Source organism: Dendrobates tinctorius, unplaced genomic scaffold (genome assembly GCF_039654945.1).
Source record: "Dendrobates tinctorius isolate UK_male_01 unplaced genomic scaffold, ASM3965494v1 ptg000011l, whole genome shotgun sequence".
Taxonomy (NCBI): domain Eukaryota; kingdom Metazoa; phylum Chordata; class Amphibia; order Anura; family Dendrobatidae; genus Dendrobates; species Dendrobates tinctorius.
In genome coordinates this window covers 100,974,592-100,993,237 of record NW_027361679.1, presented here as the reverse complement: position 1 = coordinate 100,993,237, position 18,646 = coordinate 100,974,592, and the positions used below count along the sequence as shown (strand labels likewise).

Sequence of the window (18,646 nt, the reverse complement as noted above, 5' to 3'; positions counted from 1 at the left end):
CTTTTACAGTATTAAAAGGTAGAAGAAAAAAGACGCGCACCCTTGCTATAAAGAGAGGTGCTGACTGAGCGTGGATAGACCACAGGCAGTAGTAAATGGATGGACAGTCGCACTCAGAAAATAAATAATCTTTGCAAAAGAGTCTTTGAAGAAAAATTTTTTATGATTTTTAATTCATGTGAGATTTTTCCAATAGATCAAATAATGAAACACTGCAAACAAAAAAGAAATATTCCAAAGGTGAGTATTAAAATTTTCTTCAAAGACTCTTTTGCAAAGATTATTTATTTTCTGAGTGCGACTGTCCATCCATTTAGTATTAAAAGGTAGTCAGACTGCTATTTAGGTATTTCATGAAAATGAAAAAAATACAGAATTGAAGGAGAATAACAAATGTGAATTACTGTATATAACAAATGAGTATTGCAGAATACAGTCTGTATCAGATCTGGATCATTTGGACTATCGTTTCATCAATTTTGAAAAATGCATAGAACTTGCAGTGAAACTTGGTGATGACAGTTTCTTTATATGGGGCTGAACGAGTGCTGCTGGTGTCAATGAGCTACATTTTATTGATAGTATCATGAATTCACAGATGTGCTGCTCCATATTAAAAGAGAAGATGCTGCCATCAACTCTGTGCTCTTGGTAGACGTGCACTTTCCAATGATTCAAAACACACATCTGTTGTATTTCTTTAGACTAACGGGGTGAATGTTGTTTAGTGGCCAAGTATTTCTCCTGGTCTGAACCCAATCGAACACCTATGGGGAATTCTGAAGAGACAAGTTGAGCATAACTCTCCATCCAGAATCCATGCTCTAAAAGAGCTTGTTCTTGAAGAATGGGAAAAGATAGATGCTGCAACGTGTCACAAGCTTGTTCATTCCAGGCCTAGAAGACTTGGTGCTGTCTTTAAAAACACTAAATGTTATATTTGCTGTGAGGTGTATTTATTTTTGAATCAACTAATTTTAGTATAACTGAAGCTTTTTTAATGAAAGTTACATTATTAATCTTTCATGTTAAGGGTTAAAAAATGCTTTATGAAACTTAAGTCTTGTTAAAATGCTGAAAATGTACACTGAGATATTGATTCAAATCTCATGTACTCATTTATGCTGAGCACTATATATACTGTGTGTATATATATATATATATATATATATATATATATATATATATATATATATATATATATATAAAAAATATACACACACACAGTACAGACCAAAAACTTGGACACACCTTCTCATTCAAAGAGTTTTCTTTATTTTCACGACTATGAAAATTGTAGATTCACTCTGAAGGCATCAAAACTATGAATTAACACATGTGGAATTATATAATTAACAAAAAAGTGTGAAACAACTGAAAATATGTCTTATATTCTAGGTTCTTCAAAGTAGCCACCTTTTGCTTTGATTACTGCTTTGCACACTCTTGGCATTCTCTTGATGAGCTTCAAGAGATAGTCTCACACTTTTTTGTTAATTATATAATTCCACATGTGCTAATTCATAGTTTTGATGCCTTCAGAGTGAATCTACAATTTTCATAGTCATGAAAATAAAAAAAACTCTTTGAATGAGGTGTGTCCAAACTTTTGGTCTGTACTGTATATATATACAGTATATATATATATATATACTGTGTATATATATACCGTATGTACACACACAGACTGTATATATACAGTATATTTATTGTATATATACACCCTTCAGCATTTAAAATTAGGACAAGACATAGGGTAATACAAATCGATTAAGTAGCAGGGGTCGTTGAAGTTTGCAAATTTGAACCACCTAACTCCAATCAATGAGAGTGCCATTCGACATACGTCACACACAGCAGTGATTAAGAAGCAGTGTACTCTCCCCCCTGGTGGTAATCAGTTCTGATGAAGGTCCAAGTGTTAGGACCGAAACGTCAATTATGAAGGTTACCGAATAAACAAACCTTTTTGTGCAATGCCATCCTTTTGAGTGCCAAGTATTATTTCGATAACTCCAATCTTAGGCATGTGCGAAAGTCATAAAATTCAGATTTAAAGCATTTTTTTTAGCTACATGAAACCTTAAATCTTGTAAGATAATTGTGCACTGCCTTCTCCTCATTGATGTGCCAGTTATCACCACTTGTCGCAAACAGAGAGAAACAGAATCCTTGAACTGAGATAAACTGGTTTATCACTCCGACAGATTGCTACATGCGTAGGTCAAGATGTCAGCACTGTTTAACGTTGCGTGTCCCAGTAATTCGGAGAGCAATGACAAACTATAATAACAGGAAAGGTGCACAGAAGAGAAACTCAGCATGGACGGATCTTCAGATTAGTAGTATGGGGTGTAGTGAGCCATTCTTTACTGTAAGTGAAACTGGATGTCACATACCAAGCGTAAGGCATCAAACAGTGTCTACAAAAACCCTTAGAAGGTGTTTGCATTTGGGTGATGAGACAGGAGTTCCATTGACATCAGCCCCTGCACTCAAAGGCTATCCTGGTGCAGAGCAAGATGGCAATAGAAGCTGAAATGGAAGTGATGAGTCCTTCTTTTGTCTTGAAGGCAATGATAGTCGGCGATTGGTCTGGAAATCACATGGACGACACTATAAAAACACCTTCACAAGGGATCATCACACTGGTCCTACTCCCATAGTTATGGAGAGAGGTGGTATAATGTTCGGTAGCCAATTCCCTCTAGTCTTCATTCCAAGTTTACTAACAGCTTGGCATTGTATTTACATTTATTTAGTCGTGGGAGGCCAGTGGTGTGACTATTTCTACAAAGTGTCCCAGGAGCTGATTTTCAATACAACAACAACAGGCTACATGTTGGTCATGGCACTGTGAGCAGCCTCAGTAACCTAAACACTCGATCATGTGCTGAGTGTTCCCAGATTTCTCTCCTATCGAGCATATTTGGGATGGCACTGGTCAACAATTGCAAAGGAAGCTGCCAGAAGCAGATCTTGATGTTTTTTATGCCCAAGTGCATTCAGTGTGACAGAACATTCTTCAGATAACCATTAATAACCTCACTGATAACATGCCAAGGCGTGTAACAGTGTGTATTTCTGGGCGTTACATTCATTCTTGATATTGAATAAATCAAGATGTTTTGAAAACATTGGTTTCCATTTTTTATCATTTGCATATTATTAATGTGTCTATCAATCCTGTTATTAAAAGAATTCCATGATAAATACATATACAGTACTGTGAAAACCTTTTGGGCAATAGTGGATAAAATTCTACAAAGAATGCTATCAAAAATAGAAGAGTCAGTAGTTTTATTGATTAACAAGAAAATGCAAAGGAACGAATCAAAGAGAAACCTAAATAAAATCAATATTTTGGAGGAACTTGGTGAAGAAATTATTCCAAACATCTTCGAAAATTAACAACAAATCTTCTGTGGATGTAGGTTTACACAAGTCCTTCTGTCTCTGCATAAAATTCCAGACTGACTCAATGATTTTCAGATTATGGCACTAAGGGGGACATACAGTCATATGTAAAAGTTTGGGCACCCCTATTAATGGTAACCTTTTTTCTTTATAACAATTTTGCTTTTTGCAACAGCTATTTTAGTTTCATATATCTAATAACTGATGGACTCAGTTATATTTCTGGATTCAAATGAGGTTTATTGTACTAACAGAAAATGGGCAATCTGCATTTTAATAAAATTTGACCGGTGCAAAAGTATGGGCACCTCAACATAAAAGTGACATTAATATTTCGTAGATCCTCCTTTTGCAAAAATAACAGCCTCTAGTCGCTTCCTGCAGCTATTAATGAGTTCCTGGATCCTGGATGAAGGTATTTGTGACCATTCCTGTTTACAAAACAATTCCAGTTCAGTTAAGTTTGATGGTCGCCGAGCATGGACAGCCCGCTTCAAATCATCCCACAGATGTTCAATGATATTCAGGTCTGGGGACTGGGATGGCCATTCCAGAACATTGTAATTGTTCCTCTGCATGAATGCCTGAGTAGATTTGGAGCGGTGTTTTGGATCATTGTCTTGCTGAATTATCCATCCCCTGCGTAACTTCAACTTCGTCACTGATTCTTGCACATTATTGTCAAGAATCTGCTGATACTGAGTTGAATCCATGCGACCCTCAACTTTAACAATATTCCCGGTGCCGGCATTGGCCACACAGCCCCAAAGCATGATGGAACCTCCACCAAATTTTACTGTGGATAGCAAGTGTTTTTCTTGGAATGCTGTGTTTTTTAGCCTCCATGCATAACGCCTTTTTGTATGACCAAACAACTCAATCTTTGTTCACAGGACCACAGGACCTTCTTCCAAAATGTAAATGGCTTGTCCAAATGTGCTTTTGCATACCTCAGGCGACTCTGTTTGTGGCGTGCTTGCAGAAACGGCTTCTTTCGCATCACTCTCCCATACAGCTTCTCCTTGTGCAAAGTGCACTGTATTGTTGACCGATGCACAGTGACACCATCTGCAGCAAGATGATGCTGCAGGTCTTTGGAGGTGGTCTGTGGATTGTCCTTGACTGTTCTCACCATTCTTCTTCTCTGCCTTTCTGATATTTTTCTTGGCCTGTCACTTCTGGGCTTAACAAGAACTGTACCTGTGTTCTTCCATTTCCTTACTATGTTCCTCACAGTGGAAACTGACAGGTTATATCTCTGAGACAACTTTTTGTATCCTTCCCCTGAAAAGCTATGTTGAATAATCTTTGTTTTCAGATCATTTGAGAGTTGTTTTGAAGAGCCCATGATGCCACTCTTCATAGGAGAATCAAATAGGAGATCTACTTGCAAGTGGCCACCTTAAATACCTTTTCTCATGATTTGATACACCTGGCTATGAAGTTCAAAGCTCAATGGGGTTACAAAACCAATTTAGTGCTTCAGGAAGTCAGTAAAAAGTAGTTAGGAGTGTTCAAATCAAGAAAATGATAAGGGTGCCCATACTTTTGCACAGGTCAAATTTTGTTTAAATGCAGATTGCACATTTTCTGTTAGTACAATAAACCTCATTTGAATCCAGAAATATAACTGAGTCCATCAGTTATTAGATATGTGAAACTGAAATGGCTGTTGCAAAAACCAAAATTGTTATAAATAAAAAAGGTTAACATTAATAGGGGTGCCCAAACTTTTACATATGACTGTATCATCACATCCCAGGACTCTTTGTTAGTTTTGCTGAAGATAGTTCTTAATGACACTGGCTGTATGTTTGGGGTCATTGTCCAGCTGGAGACTAAATTTGAAACAAATTAGACGCCTCCCTGATGGTATTGCAGAATGGATAAGTATCTGCCTATATTTCTCAATATCAAGGAAACCAAGAAATGGGCAATGTTGAGGATCATAGAAGCAGTGGTTGGCTAAGGAAAGACACATCATGCTTGTCCCCCTTCGAAATTGAAAGATGTCCAACAATGCCATCAGCTCAGAACTGGCAGCAACCAGTGGCATCCAGCTACACTCATCTACAGTTCGGAGAAGTTTGGTCAGATGTTGTCCTTATGGAAGAATTGCTGCTAGAAATAATAAATTTGACATGGAAACAAGGCCTAGCAACTCAACTATACATGAAAACATAAGGGTGCAGAAAAACGACAGCAGGGCTGGAGAGTAATAAAATAGTGTCTGCAGGCAACAGTGAAGCATGGTGGAGGTTTCTTGTAAGTTTGAGGTTGTACTTCAGCAAATGGAGTTGGGAATTTGGTCAAGATTAATGATGTCCTCAATACTGAGAAATATAGATATATACATTATCTGACATGCAATACCATCAGTGAAGCATTTGATTGGCTCCAAATTTATTCTACGTCAGGACAACAACCTCAAACATACAGCCAAAGTCATCAAAAACTATCTTTAGCATAAAAAAGAACAAAGAGTCCTAGAAGCACTGATATGGCCCCATAGAGCAGCGATAACAATCGATTCTATGTGGGATTAACAGAACAAGTATTTGTACAAGCCCACATCCATAGAAGATCTCTAGTTAGTTTGGGACCACTCCCCTGCTGAGTGCCTTCAAAATTTGTGTGCAAGCATACCTAAAAGGATTGGTGCTTTGATGCAGTTTTGAAGGCAAAGGGTTGTCACACCAAATATTGGTTGCATGTATCCGTCACAATCTATAGGGCTGTTCACATGTACTTGCTTTTTCGCAAGCCTGTTCACATGTCCATGTGTGCACGAAAAAGAAATCACTAAAGTTTCTTATTCTGATCTAAGTCACTTAAGCACAATCATCCAAACAACTATGTGGGTCCCTGAAAATCATCTGTGTGCAATCCATTTTGTGTTTGTTTTTAACAGTGCAATGGACAGCAGAAGCTTTGGATTTTTTCTTTTGCAAACACTGACAGTATAATGATCAAATCAGATCCAAAACACTGATGAAAATTGGTCTGTTTTGTCTTGGGGTAGGTGCACATGTTCAGAATTCGCCGCAATAAAATCTGCTGGAAATACTGTGTTAGTAGGAAAAAGCTGCGTAGAATATGCACATTTTTGCCATCGTTTTGCATGAGTTTTGATGCTTTTTTTGTGTTATTTCCTATTCATTAAAAAGAATTAACATGCTGCAGATTTGAAACTGCTTCAAATCTGCAAGGAAAAAATAAGCAAAGCAAAAATGTGCATGAGATTTCAGAAAGCTCAATCATTTTCCTGGGACAGTAAAATCCTGCTTTTTTAGCAGCAAAAACACAAAATGTGAACAAACTCTTACTGATATATTCAGTCTGCATCTCTGTGCATTCCTATTGCCTGCCATTATACTCCTGTATATGGTTATATGGGTAGACATACAGCATGTGCAGCTACACAGGGACCACGTGGAGCAGTGGGAAGGATGCTGCCGAATCTCCCTGCTTTTGCTATATTCGACTCAAGCTGAAAAATGGTGATGAGTATAATTATTTCGGGGTCGCAAGGTCATGCATACATATTAATCATATATATTTATATATAGCTCTGGCAAACATTAAGAGACCACCACATCAAAATCCTGTCATGGCAGTCTAATCTCCTGACCTGAACCCCATTGAAAACCTCTGGAATATAATCAAGAGGACTATGGATAGTCACAAGCCATCAAACATAGAAGAACTGCTTAAATTTTTGCACCAGAAGCAGTGTGAAAGACTGGTGGAAAACATGCCAAGACGCATGGAAGCTGTTTTTAAAAATCGTGGTTATTCCACAAAATATTGATTTCAGAACTCTTCCTGAGTTAAAACATGAGTATGGTTGTTTCTATAAAATTATGAACTTGTTTTTTTTTGCATTATTTGAGGTTTGAAAGCACTTTTTTATTTTGACCATTTTTCTTTGTCAGAAAAAAAAACAAAATGTATTGATTTATTGCTTGGAAATTCGGAGACATGTCAGAATTTTATAGACTAAAAAACAATTTACATTTTACTCAAAAATATACCTACAAAGAGAAAAAACAGACAAACTGAACATTTGAAAGTGGTCTTGGTCTCTTAATTTATGCCAGAGCTGTATATATACAGCACCATGATGCTCACTGTATCCCTCTGCTAGTAAAGCCAGAATTGAGCCCTTCTTTTCCTCACTCAAGACTTCTCCTTTCAATGCCTTTGGCATGGTTAAAAGTTATTTTTTCATTCCTATTACTTTTGGGATATTAATAGCACTTGTTTTTCCATCCAGCTTGTCCTATTGCAAGAGGATTGTTAACAGTAGGGTTTTATATACTTATACTTTTATTTTTAACATGTATTTTATTAGTTATTTGTATGCTTGTTTCTTAATAACAATTTATATTTCTACTTCTATTTAACAGTTTTTTATACTTAAAGAGGACCTATCACTTGCTCAAAAGAATTGAGGTAAATTTCCTGAGCTCCCCTGATTCTGCCTCTCTTTGCTTTTGGTGCTGCGTCATTCCATTGCATAGATATTCACATTTGTTGCTTTTGGAGTGCAGCATGTGAAATCTCTGCTGTGATTGGCAGTGTCTGGGAGGGACGGGTGAAAGTGCACACCCCCAATGAAGACTCTGAAGAAACACCCTGTTGATCTGTAACCACTTTAATGGCACTGTAAAACTCTAACAGCGGCATTTAAGTATCGCAATCCCAGTGGAGTGCCCATTCAGATGCACATCTGCCACCACCACCATCTGATCACGGGGTGCTAATGGGTTCCCATGTATCATTAATTTCACTACATACTATAATGCTGAAATATTGCAGTATCATAGGAAAATGTTAATTGTACTATATACTATAATACTGAAATATTGCAGTGCATAGTAGGGTCAGATCCCCTTGCGAGACAAAAAAAAGTAAAGTGTAAGATGAAAGTTTTCAAAACTTAATAAGAAATAAAACATAAGTTTTAATCACCACCATTTTTCCAATAAAAAAAAATTGTTATTCGCATACCCTAAAAAGAATGCTGACATCAAAAAATAACATAATTAAATCTGTATTGAAAAATTAAACAGGAAACCAGAAACAAAAGGCCAGAATTGCTGTTTTTCGGAGGCCACACCTCTCCCTAAAATATGTCATTAAGATCAAAACACTGTATGTACCCCAAAATGCTACTAATGAAAAGTTTAGCTCATCACACAAAAAACAAGCCCTAATGCAGCCGAATTGATGAAAAATTAGAAAAGTTATGAACTTCAGAAAATGGAGACACTAACAAGTTTTTTTTAACAAAAAAACAAAAAACAATACTTCATTTTTTACCCACTCCTTGTTTTGGCTTAGAAACACTGAGGTAAAATACTGACCAAATATTCAAGGCGTGCCCGTGGCCTTAGGCTATGCTCCCACAATGAGTTCTTGGTGAGTGATTGACGGTGCGTATTTTTACTGCACCAAAAACACAGCATTTTAGGCCACATGCACACATTGAGTATTTGGTCAGTATTTTAAATCAGTATATGTAAGCCAAAACCAGGAGTGGAACAATCAGGGGAAAAGTATAAGAGAAACATGTCACCACTTCTGCATTTTTTACGCACTCCTAGTTTTGGTTTAAATACTGCGGTAAAAAACTCACAAAATACTCAACATGTGCACCTGGCCTTAGCCTACGATACCACAATGAGCCTTTGGTGAGTTTTTTTAAGCTGCATATTTTTGATAAAATGCAAATAACCTATTTTATCGTGGGAATGTAGCTTTATAGAAATCTCATGCCCACTGTGCTTCTTTTTTACGCAGCGTAAAATTGACCTGCAATGCGTGTTTCATTTCTGCAACATGTCAATTTCCCTTACGGATGGATATACTGACTTTTATGTGCAGATTTCCCCTATAAAATTGAAGTGCAAAATCCGCAAGTAAAACACGCACTAGGGGTTTTTGAGTATTTCCATTGCGGAAATTCACTAAAAACGCATGTTGTCCACACAGGACTGTATCAATAAAGTTTTGTCAACGATAAATACCAGGAAGTATCAAAAACAAAACAGCTTTATGTAAAACATGGCATTGCAACAAAAGACAAAAACCGCAGCGTCCAAAACGAGATAAAAATGCAATTAAAAAATGCAAAAAACCCAATTTACTTAATAGGTGCAGAAAATCGGCAATGTGAAAAACTCCCCAAATGCCCATCATGGTAACATAGCCGAGGGATATGTGCATACATTAAGTATTTGCTGTGTTTTTGTAATGGTTTTTCTGTGCAGATTTGTTACAAAACTGAAGGAATTACTAGATTCCTGAAGTCTCGTGCACACATTGCTTTTTTTTTTTTTTGCTTCATATCTGCAAAATGCCAAATATTTTATCGTTTTTTAAAGTGTTTTTCTCCTACTCTAAGGCCGGCGTGACAAATGAGAATGCAATACCAGAAACTCGCACGAGTCTCTCGCCTCAATCCCCGGCACTGCCGCCGGCACTCGGGACCGGAGTGTGCGGCTGCATGTCTTTCTATGCAGCTGAATGCTCGGGTCCGAACCGCCGCCGGCAGTGCTCGCTATTGAGGCGCGAGTTTCTCACATTGCACTCGCCAGTGTGACCCAGGCCTAATGAACGGGAAAAACCCATCAAAACAAGTAAAAAACATGTCATAAACACAAACTTTGTGCTTAATTTTTACTGCTAGCACATCAGTATTTGCAGCAGATTTTTCAGCTGCAAATACTGAATGGGCGCACATACCCTTAAGGTTTCACAAGTTCATATATATGAAACATTGATATTGATACATATTACACAATTATATAGATTAAATTACCTCTTTGTTCCACTTCTACAGTAGAAGATGCAAAAAAGAAAAAAAAAGACATGTTATTATGTTTCCATCAACCTTTTTCAAATAGTGATATAAAATTAAGAAAACATGAAAATCAAAATATAAAAATGCAAATGTATTTAAATATATTTATAAGTAAACAATTCTTCAGTATGTATACTACATAAAAATTTAAAATAATACCATATAACGTAATTGTGCAGAACAAATAAGAGGACTAGATTTGAATATAGTTAAAGGAAACTATCAGCAGGCTTGTGCTCAGTAAACTACACACACTGTCAGGTTGGCGCTATTATACTGATTAAAATGATACCTTGGTTGATAAAATCCTTCTGGTGGTTTAGTTTACTGTGCAAAATCCTGCTGACAGGTTAACTTTAAAGGGGTTGCCTGCTGAAAACAAGTTATCATCACCTTTACACAGGACAGAAGATAACTTATTGGTGGCTGATGGGGAATTTTTATCCCCATTATAGAGCATGCTTACTTGACCGCCACTCTATTCAATTCTTATGGGGCTGCCAACTCTATGTTCTGCTTTTTCCAGCAGCCTTGTAGAGAATGTATGGATCAGAGGTTGGGCATGTGCATTGGTGCCCCACTCTAATGGCGGTGAGAGTGATAAAAATTTTCCATTCTGCCAATCGATGTGAGTCTCAACTGTCGGACTGTTACCAATCAATAAGTTATCACCTAGCCTTTGGACAGATGATATCTTGCTTTCACCAGACAATCCCTTTATTGCACTTAAAGGGGTTGCTTGGCCTTGTGATTTTCAGAACTTACCTTAGGAATCACCATTTGTATCAAATCAATGGGTATCCGACACCTGCACCCTCATCAATCAGATGTTTTCAGCTCTGGGATCAGCAGGATGCAAACAGTGAACAGTGGTGGAACAGAACAGCTCAGTTCACTGTAGTCTGCTGAAATCTGTAGCTTAGCTCCTATAGAATTTGCCAAGATGATGATGCAGATGTGCTGTTCCACCTCCATTCTTTGCGTATATCTGGCTGGCACAGGAGCTAAAATCAGATGATTAGTGAGGGTGTTGGATCCTGGGCATCAGACCTCAACTGATTTGGTATTAATGACCTATTCTTAAGATAGGTCATCAATATCTTAATCCTTTTAAATGAATGAACATAAAAAAACTATATATAAAAAAAGACTATATACAAAATTTGATCCATCTTCATATACTGCGTTCATATGATTATGATTTTTTCATTTTTTCCATAAAAAATATTAGCGGTTCATGATTTTTTGATACGCTTTCTAGAAAAAAAAAGATGCATCAAAATAATACTATATAACATAATTGTGCGTAATTAATAGAATTGTCATCTGTGCATGATTTGCTCTAGCAGCAAGACACTGGAGTGTAGGGGTCCCAAAAGGTCCCTTAGACCCATGAGAGAGAACCAATACCATTAACCCCTTCCCACCAGAGCCTGTTTTCACTTTCCTTATCAAGCCAAATGTTTTCATCCTGACCAGTGTCACCAATGTTTGTGGTAAATTTAGGTCGATATGATATGAATTTATTTATGAAAATATAAAAAAAACTTTGAAAAATTTGAAATTTTTAAAATATTAGTTTTTATGCCCTGAAAGCAGATGGCCACACCCCACAAAATTGTTAGTCAATGACATTTCCCACATGTCTACGTTCCATCAGCATCAATATTTGAAATGTCCTTTCATTTTGTTGGATGTAAGAAGGATAAAAGTTTACATCGATTTTTCATTTTCTCAACAAAATTTCCAAAACCTATTTTTGTAGGGACCACTTCATTTTGGAGTGACTTTTAAGGGCCTATATGTCAGATAACCCTTTAACAAGATCTGTTTTAAAAACCTATCCCCTCATGTATTCAAAACTGCATTCAGGACATTTGTAAACCCTGCAGATGCTTCCCAAGGATTAATGCAAACTGGAAAGGGAAAAAAAAAAATTTCCACAAAAAGTTAGTTTAGCTCCACATTTTTCATTCTCACAAGGTTAACAAGAGAACCTCCCCCTCCAATTTTGATGTTCAGTTTGTCCTGAGTCAGCCAATACCACATACATATATTGTTTGAAACTATTGTTTAGGCATACGGAAGGGCTAAAAAGTGAAGGAGCGCTCTTTTACTTTTGGCAAGCAATTTTGGTTATATGATTGTGAATGCCATGCCATATTAGCAGAACCCCCAAGGTGCCAAAAAGCAGAACTCAACAGAAGTTGGAAAGTGCACCACTCAAGTAAGTCATCTAGCAATGTAAATAGAATCTTAGATCCACAGGAAAAACACAAAATTACATAACAGTTGGCAGTGAAAATGAAAAATCTATAAATCTATTTTTTTCCACTAAAATGTTGCTTTAGCCTTAAAATTTTGTTTCAACAAAGAGTAATATGAGAAAAAGGACTCCAGAATTTGTCCTTGGCACCCAAATAAAAGCTCTGAAAAGGAATAGCTCCATTTTAGAGTGCAGATTTTGCTTCTGGAATGGTTTGCAAATGCCATGTCACATTAGTAGAACCATAGCGTTGCCACAACAGCAGAATCCTCTCAAAAGTACCCATATTTCACAAACTACACCTTTCAATGAATTCATCTATGAGTGCAATGAGCATGTAGACACCACAGGTATTTCATAGAATTTTATACCATTTGACCACGAAGATACAATAAAATTATATTTTTTTCACTACAATGATGTTTTAGCCCCAATTTTTTTATTTGTACAAGGTGCAATAGAAGAAAAGGGATTCTAGATTTTTTTTCACAATTTCTACAAAATACTGCAATACCCAATATGTGGTCTGAAACTACTGTTTGGGCACATGACAGGGCTCAGAAAGAAAGAACACTATTTGACCCTTAGATGACAGACCATCAGAAACCACCCCCACCATAGGTACTTTCCAGAAATAAGGATGAGTTGGTGTGCATATATGTCAGTTTAGTGCCTGGTAGAGATGAGCTGATTTTCTGTACTTCAAAATTGCCCACTAAACTGAATTTTCCCACAAAAATCTAAGAAGTGGAAAGCTTGGAAACTTGGAAAATATACATGCGGAATAGGAGAGAGAGAGAACCTCACTGACTATAAGAGCTTATACTCTACAGAAGAGAGAGAGGACCCCGCTTATCATAAGAACTTGACCTCTACAGGAGAGAGAAAGAGGGAGGACCCTGCTGATCATACAAGCTTACACTATACAGGACACAAAGAGATAGGATCAGGATGACCATAAGAGATCACACTATACAGGTGAAAGAAAGAGACATTACCATGCTGGCCATAAGAGCTTGCACTCTACATGAATGAGAAAAAGAGGACACTGCTAACCATAAGAGCTTTCACTGTCATAGAGAGAGAGAGAAGACCATGCTGACCATAAGAGCTGACACTCTACAGGAAAAAAGAGAGAACCCTGCTAACCATAAGAGCTTACGCTCTACAGGAGAGAGAGGACCCTGCTGATCATAAGATCTTACACTCTACAGGAGGGAGAGAGAGGACTCCGCTGATCATAAGAGCTTACACTCTACTGCAGAGAGAGGACCCTGCTGATCATAAGAGCTTACACTCTACAGGAGATAGAGAGGACTCCGGTGATCATAAGAGCTTACACTATACAGGAGAGTGTGAGAGAGGACCCCGCTGATCATACGAGTTTATACAGATGTATCTCACAAAATTAGAATATCAAAAAATTAATTAAGCTCCCCAAACCATCACTGATTGTGAAACTTCACACTAGACCTCAAGCAGCTTGGATTGTCTGTCTTTCCACTCTTCCTCCAGACTCTGGGACCATGATTTCCAAGGTCTAGTGTGAAGTATCAACAATCAATGATGGTTTGGGGAGCCATGCCATCTGCTGGTGTAGGTCCACTGTGTTTTATCAAGACCAAAGTCAGCGCAGCTGTCTACCAGGAAACTTTAGAGCACTTCATGATTCCCTCTGCCGACAAGCTTTTTGGAGATGGAAGTTTCATTCTCCAGCAAGACTTGGCAACTGTCCACACTGCCAAAAGTACCAATTGCTGGTTTAAAAACAACAATATTACTATTCTTGATTGGCCAGCAAACTCGTTTGACAATGCAGATGAGCTGAAGGCTGCTATCAAAGTAACCTGGTCTTCCATAACACCTTAGCTATGCCACAAATTGATAGCCTCCATGCCACGCTGCATTGATGCAGTAATTGATGCCAAAGGAGCCCCAACCAAGTAATGAGTGCATTTACCGAATATACATTTCAGTAAGCCAACATTTCGGATTTTAAAATTCTTTTTTCAAGCTGGTGTTATAAAGAATTCTAATTTACTGAGATAATGACTTTTGGGTTTTCATTGGCTGTAAGCCATAATTATCAACATTAACAGAAATAAACACTTGAAATACATCACTCTGTTTTTAATGACTCTATCTAATATATGAGTTTCACTTTTTGTATTGAAGAACTGAAATATATTAACTTTTTGATGATATTCTAATTTTGTGAGATGCACCTGTACTCTACAGGAAAAAGCAAGAGAGGACCCTACTAATCATAGGAGCTTACAGTCTACAGTAAAGAGAGAGAGGACCCTGTTGGCACATATTTGGTATCGCTGGGTCCATAACAACCAGCTCTATAAAACTAGTTAATCCCTTCAGTGAACACTTAAAAGAAATAAAAAATGAGGAAAAAAACAATGCTTTATCATCATACCACTGAACAAAAAGTACAATAAAACGCTATCAGAAAGACAAATGTAAAAAAAATTGTACCACTGAATACGTCAGCTTGTCCCACAAAAAACAAGCCGCCATAATGCTGCGTCAGCAGAAAAATAAAAAGTTATTGCTATCAGAATAAAGCAATGCAAAATATATTTATTTCTTCTATAAAGTAGCTTTTATTGTGTAAAAGTGCAAAAACATAAAAAAACTATATACATGGGGTGTAACTGTAATCGTACTGACCCGAAGAATAAAGCTGCATTATCAATTTTACCACACGCGGAACGGTATAAAAAAAATGAAAAACAATTCCTGAATTGCTGTTTTTTGTTCATTTTGTCTCACAAAAATTGGAATAGAAAGCGATCAAAAATTGTTAGATGTCCGAAAATGGTACCAATAAAAACGTCAACTCGTCCTGCAAAAAAACAAGCCATCACATGACTCTGTCCGCTGAAATATGTAAAGATTATAGCTGTCTAAATATGGGAATGCAAAAACTAGTTTTTGCAATATAAAGCGTCTTTTAGTGTGCGATAGCAGCCAAACATAAAAACCCAATATAAATCTGGTATCGCTGCAATCGCACCAACCCAAATAATAAAGTCACCTAATCACTTTTAATGCACGAGGAATGGCATAAAAATAAATAAAACCAATTCTCCACCTGCTGTTGATCTTTTCATTCTGCCTCCCAAAGATCGTAGGGGGTTACTGATAGGGGTTTGTTATAAGTCTCCAAAAATAATGGAAGTAACAGAGAATATCCTCATAAAGCAAATAGATGAAGCTGCGACTCAAGGAGAAGTCATTACTATGGGGGACTTCAACTACCCTGAAATACATTGGGGAACCGAAACCTGCAGTTCCAGCAAAGGTAATAGGTTTCTGACAACTATGAGAGACAATTACGTTTCACAACTGGTTCAGGACCCAACAAGAGGGGGGGCACTGCTAGACCTAATATTAACCAACAGGCCAGACCGCATATCAAATGTAAGGGTTGAGGGTCACTTGTGTAATAGTGATCACAAATTAATAAGTTTTCATGTATCCTTTAATAAGATGTGTAGTTGAGGGGTTATAAGGACACTAAACTTCAGGAGGGCAAATTTCCAACAGATGAGAGATGATCTTGGTGCAATTAACTGGGACGATATCCTGAGACATAAAAATACGCAAAGAAAATGGGAGACGTTCATTAGAATCCTGAATCGGACCTGTTCACAATATATACCGTATGGGAATAAACTTGCTAGAAATAGGAGGAAACCACTATGGCTAAATAGAGCTGTAAGGGGTGCAATAAGAGATAAAAATAAAGCATTTAGAGAATTAAAGCAAGTAGGTAGTGATAAGGCATTAAATAAATACAGAAAATTAAATAAATTCTGTAAAAAGCAAATCAAAACAGTAAAGATTGAGACAGAGAGACTCATTGCCAGAGAAAGTAAAAATAATCCCAAAATATTATTTAACTACATAAATAGTAAGAAACTAAAAAATGATAGTGTTGGCCCCCTTAAAAATAGTCTGGGTGAAATGGTGGATGAGGATGAGGAAAAAGCCAATATGCTAAATGACTTTTTTTCAACAGTATTTACACAAAAAAATCCCATGACGGATAACATGATCAGGGATAAAAATTCTCCATTAAATGTCACCTGCTTAACCCAGCAGGAACTACGGCGGCGTCTAAAAATCACTAAAATTGACAAATCCCCGTATGGGATACACCCCTGAGTACTGCAGAAATTAAGCACAGTCATAGATAGACCATTATTTTTAATCTTTAAAGATTCCATAATAACAGGGTCTGTACCACAGGACTGGCATATAGCAAATGTGGTGCCAATATTCAAAAAGGGGACAAAAACTGAACTTGGAAATTATATGCCAGTAAGTTTATCCTCAACTGTGGGTAAAATCCTGGAGGGTTTTCTAAGAGATACTATACTGGAGTATCTAGAGGAGAATAACCTTATGACCCAAAATCAACATGGGTTTACAAGGGACCGTTCCTGTCAGACTAATCTGATAAGCTTTTATGAAGAGGTAAGTTCCAGACTGGACCAAGGGAATGCAGTTGACGTGGTGTACATGGACTTTTCAAAAGCTTTTGATACGGTGCCACACAAAAGGTTGATACATACAATGAGAACAATGGGGATAGGGGAAAATATGTGTAGGTGGGTTAAGAGCTGGCTCAGGGATAGGAAACAAAGGGTGGTTCTTAATGGAGCACACTCGGACTGGGTCACGGTTAGCAGTGGGGTACCAAAGGGGTCAGTTTTGTGCCCTCTTCTTTTTAACATATTTATTAATGACCTTGTAGGGGGCATAGAGAGTAGAATTTCAATATTTGCAGATGACACTAAACTCTGCAGGGTAATTAATACAGAGGAGGACAATTTTATATTACAGGAGGATTTATGTAAACTAGAAGCTCGGGCTGATAAATGGCAAATGAGCTTTAATGGGGATAAATGTAAGGTCATGCACTTGGGTAGAACGAACAAGATGTATAATTATGTGCTTAATTGTAAAACACTGGGCAAAACTGTCACTGAAAAAGACCTGGGTGTATGGGTGGACGACAAACTCACATTTAGTGGCCAGTGTCAGGCAGCTGCTGCAAAGGCAAATAAAATAATGGGATGCATTAAAAGAGGCATAGATGCTCATGAGGAGAACATAATTTTACCTCTATATAAGTCACTAGTGCGACCACACTTAGAATACTGTGTACAGTTCTGGTCTCTGGGAAAGACATAGCTGAACTGGAGCGGGTGCGGAGAAGAGCGACCAAGGTTATTAGGGAACTAGGGTGTCTGCAATACCAAGACAGGTTATTACACTTGGGGTTATTTAGTTTGGAGAATCGAAGGCTTAGGGGTGATCTTATTACAATGTATAAATATATGCGGGGACAATACTAAGACCTTTCTAATGATCTTTTTACTCTTAGACCTGTGACGGGGACAAGGGGGCATCCTCTACGTCTGGAGGAAAGAAGGTTTAAGCATACTCACAGACGCGGATTCTTTACTGTAAGAGCAGTGAGACTATGGAACTCTCTGCCATATGATGTTGTAATGAGTGATTCCCTACTAAAATTTAAGAAGGGACTGGATGCCTTTCTTGAAAAGTATAATATTACAGGGTATATACACTAGTTTCCTTTATATTGCGTTGATCCAGGGAGCTAGTCTGATTGCCGTATGTGGAGTCGGGAAGGAATTTTTTTCCCCAATGTGACGCTTACTGTTTGCCACATGGGTTTTTTTTTGCCTTCCTCTGGATCAACATGTTAGGGCAAGTTAGGACAGGATATGGGTTGAACTAGATGGACTTAAAGTCTCCCTTCAACCTTATTAATAACTATGTTACTATGTAGTAAGGCTCGGCTCACATTTATCCTGCACTCTGTGCTGAGTGCGTACACCGAGGTTTCCATGTAAATCTCTGAAATACGTGATTCAGACGGAACCCCTGACAGATGATTCCATATGATGAGGCAGATGGAGGTACTGTGGATGTCATAGGACCTATGATCCGGCGGTGTCCGCCTTTTTAGGCGAGTATAAAAGCGCAGTCGACCACAGTTTTGTGTATTTCTGAAAAGAAGGGAAACGCTTACAGAGGCCAGCCAGAGT

At 37.6% G+C, this 18,646-nt stretch overlaps 1 protein-coding gene across 19 annotated transcripts in view; it reads right to left on the bottom strand.

Annotated features, from left to right (window-relative positions):
- ADGRL3 (adhesion G protein-coupled receptor L3) overlaps window positions 1-18,646 on the bottom strand; it is a 948,965-nt gene that overhangs the window by 591,251 nt on the left and 339,068 nt on the right. The window lies entirely within an intron of this gene.